Source organism: Dromaius novaehollandiae, chromosome 12, assembly GCF_036370855.1.
Source record: "Dromaius novaehollandiae isolate bDroNov1 chromosome 12, bDroNov1.hap1, whole genome shotgun sequence".
NCBI lineage: Eukaryota > Metazoa > Chordata > Aves > Casuariiformes > Dromaiidae > Dromaius > Dromaius novaehollandiae.
Window position 1 is genome coordinate 24421570 of NC_088109.1, and position 4016 is coordinate 24425585.

At 45.3% G+C, this 4016-nt stretch overlaps 1 long non-coding RNA gene across 1 annotated transcript; it reads right to left on the reverse strand.

Annotated features, from left to right (window-relative positions):
- Window positions 1-783: 783 nt before the first annotated feature.
- On the reverse strand, window positions 784-3737 carry LOC135329597 (uncharacterized). The gene is made up of 4 exons (XR_010391160.1): window positions 3651-3737; window positions 3053-3194; window positions 2405-2596; window positions 784-977 (listed from the first exon to the last, which is right to left on the reverse strand). It is a non-coding gene; the product is annotated as an uncharacterized LOC135329597 (long non-coding RNA).
- Window positions 3738-4016: the final 279 nt, after the last annotated feature.

Below are 4016 nucleotides of genomic sequence, written 5' to 3' on the forward strand. Positions count from 1 at the left end.
TTTCAGATTTTTTAAGCAAGAAGCCACAGTTTTCCTTGATAGCTGCGATGCGAAAATTGTTCTAGTGAGTAAAAAATCAAACGCAAACCCCCTTCTCACTTGTTGCCTTATTTACCTACAAACACGCACCGGAGCTCCTCACAACACACATTTCGCTGAACAGAATGATCACACGGACATGCTACATAAACTGCTCCACAGTTTGTTGCCAGAAAAAAAGCCTAAATTCAGTAAAAGAGTTATTTTTATAATGAATTAGGCCAGGCTGTGGTTTCTCCCGGTCAGCTCGACAGCAGAGAAGCTGCTACCACCGGTTTGCAAAGAGGAGGAGGAAAAACCTGCGCCGAAGCCAGAGCCGGCAGGAGCCATATAGCACTGGCTAAGCAGCTTTTTGGAAGATCTCCAGATTCAAGCGGGTCTCTCCAAAGACGGGGTTATCTACTGTCTGCTGCTGGTCTTACGAAATGGGCTGAGTGGGAGGTAACAAACGCATCTCACGACCAACCTTCGAGTAAAAAATGGCCGGTGAAGAAACCGCAGCCCTCACTTGCATCAAAATGCTGAAAACCAAGGAGCAAAATCCAAAGTCTATTCAAGTCAATAAAAAAACCCTCCTATTGATTTCAACGAGGCAAGACAGTCTGTAAATGGAGATGATGGCAAGCCCTCACGCCCTGTATTCCCTTATGGGCCATGACACAATCTGTTCCCAAGAAATTTAAGGACATTTTGCTTTTCAATTAAAATAATGTACTTACATAACAGAACTGCTTTTCACTCTGTTGTGCCTGGCCTTCACTTCAGGAGCTTCGTGCTGCGATCCAGATTTCTTTATCCCCCTTTGTGTCTTATTCCGAGGGATTCGGACAGGATTCCCATAGTGACGGAGCCGTCCTTCGGAAGCGCTCCCAGCCCCATCGCGTATCGGAGGCAAGGTTGTGATGGAGATGCTTGTCATCTTGACCTTCTTCATCTTCCTGAAGTATAAAGCACAGAAAGCCTTGAATACAATTTTTAGCCTATTATTTTTGAGGGAAATAAAAATCTGAGCTACTTACAGTGCCTGAAGATTAATCTAGAAGTCACAAGGCAGATTGTTAATTTTTTCTGCTGCTAAGGGGCATGGGAGAATAACACAGCGAAGAAACACTTCATCATACAGGCTTTTATTATGGATCAGGCTCTCTTATTTATTAAAAATAATATTAGCACTACTTCCTATTTATTTAATGCTTCTCCTCTCCAAACCACTTTTTAGGCATTAGCTAATTAATGTAATGACTCGTGATATTTCAAGTACATCTCTTCTAGGCAACGATGAGAAAAGGGCTTCGCTCGGTGCAAGGAAGGGAGCGTTTACAAGCGCTTTGCACCGCTGCAGCTTCTCGAGCGCAGGTCAGCACCCGTCAGCCCCTCCGGGGGAGGGAGGGTGAAACCCAGGCCGTGTCTTTGGTCCTCGCTCTCTTTTCCAGCGCAGCGGGGTGAAGCTAACCAAGCACCTTCGCAACCTTCCCGCCCTGAGACCCGGCTGCTGCAAGGCCTCCGGCTCCGGCAGCGTGCTTTGGCAGACGGCCAGGGCTAAAAAGCCCGGCCGAGTCCTTAGGGAGCTGCTCTCGGCTCCGGGTTATGCCTCCTTAATGGCTCAGCTCCTTTCCCGGTCTCTGCAACGTGAGTTTTACTCTCGGTGCCAGCAGAGGCCAGTTCAAACTGCGGGTACACAAACAGCTCCTGGCATTACCTCCTTGCAAGCTGCAGTAAATCGTGCACGAGGTTCTGAACAACCTATTAAACCCTTCGAGATTTACTAGTCCTTATAACAGCTTCGCTCAAGCCTACTATATACTAATATATACACATTCAAACTCCACGCAGTGCATTTAATAATACAAAGATCTGCAAGCCCCCTCCATCGCATGACGCTTATTTAAACGCAGCACCGCTTCCTCTCTGATGGGAAATCACCCCACTCACCTGCGCTAACCGCAGCGGTTGTGCATGGCACAAGCGGCCGCACAAGGAAAAGCAACGTGTTAGCTGCCCGCGAAGGCAACGCAGTCGCTGGAGGTGCAGCCAGCTGCTCCACGGGCTGCACTGCGCAGTCATTTCAGAGTGCATCAGATTAAAATCAGCATTTCTAACACACTGCTCAGCACACGCAATGTTTCATTGACCTGACGATAATGGAATCGCGTGTAAAACTACCTCTACCTGTGTTTTTAATAACAAGGTGACATTTTTGAAACTAATGAACTGCGAAGTCCATTACAGTTTATTGCAATTTCTTGAATGCTATCTTTGTAAGGTATTCATTTATTGAAACCATTTGAGTCATTTAAATATCATTAAACCATGAAAGAATTAAAGAACTTAATATTAGTGCCCCCCGCCACAGAGTCAGGCATACCATGGCAATTTTCTCAGCTTCAGTCATCACAGGGATTTTTTCCCCTCTTCTTCTAAAGCTGTGTGCTGCTACACGTGGCACGGAGGCATATTTTGGGGACTCGGATCAGATTTTGGCAAATTAACACAGCTGCCTGGAGGAAAGCAGTACAGCTCAGCCCCATCCACGGGGCGAAGGTGCGTCTGGCCTCGGCTGAATTAAAAAAAAATTAAAAAAGGAATTAAACAGGAATTTTAAAAAAAAGCAAAAAAGAAAGAGAAGCCCCAAAACAAACTTGAACTGAGGTCTTCACTCTTCAGTGAAGCTCTCCTGCTCCAAGACCTGCTCCCCTCTGCCCGGGCTTCGGCACAGGCGTGGGGGCAGAGACCCAGCAGCCTCTGGAGCAACTGGAGGATGACAACATTGAACATTTCCCAAGCAAAGAGAAGACTTTCGTCAAACCTTCGGCAATGTTAAAAAAGGTGGAGTTTTGCTTTAGCTACGCCCCTCATAATAAAGTGAGCATGCATGCTTTAGGGACTGGAGTCCAACATGCAATCTGCTGACATATAGAGGCTTACATATATATATATGTATATATAAAGGCTGACATATAAAGGCTATCCTTCTAGGCTAGCCTTCTGCATGCAAATTAGAATTATCACAAACCTGAAATCTGATGGTTTTTACTGGTGTCGCTGGATTCTGCCACGGTTCACCCACGCCGCTGCACACGAACCGTGATGCCGATCACGCAGCCTCGCGCGGCTCACGGACAGGGGACCAACGTCTCCAGCGATGCACACTGACACTGCTGGGACAACGCTGATTTAAACCATCTGCGGACCGGGCCTACAAATCAACTATTCAACAGGCTACTCAAGGCAGGGTCTCCTCATAAAATACTATGTGAAGGAGTTGTATAGCACTTTCCATTTTTATGCGCTTACATAATAGCTAACAAATAACCATTAAAAACTGCTGCTCAGGCATCTCCCTCTCCATCTCAATCGGGGTCTTGCAACCCACTGATTTTGCTGCTACGGACTTCCTACGCTGCACTTCAAAAATGCGTAATAGCTTTTAATCAAAATAAAATCAGTTGCAAAAGGAATAATTTGCAGGTATCCTTCACACGTAAGTGCTCTGCTGAGAGAGTATGTCAGCAGTTCAGCTGGAATTTCACAGGGTGCTAATTTTTCCTGCATTGTAACAGTGACACTATTAGCAGCAAAAAACGCAGCAAGGAAGCTTTCCTGTTACTCACGTGCCTCGGAGTTAATCCACAAGATTTCGGTTGTCTTCTGTCAAGGAGAATTTGACTCCCAAACAGTTTTACTCCTCTGCAAATATCATTTCTGAATGGGAAATAAAATGAAATAAAATGAAACAAAAAAAGCAAAACAAGGCACTTTACCACCCAGTCATTTAAGATTGTCTGCTTTCTTTAGTATTCTCTGGGGCTCGTTATTTTCAGTCAATCACAAGCTGAAAATTAGAACTTTCCATCCAACATACCATTTTCAAAACATAAATGCATTATACCAACATTGTTTAGGCATTTTCATTGCGTGGTGTATTTGATGGCCTCACCACTGATTTAACCTCTGCATTGGACAGAACTGTCTCCTAA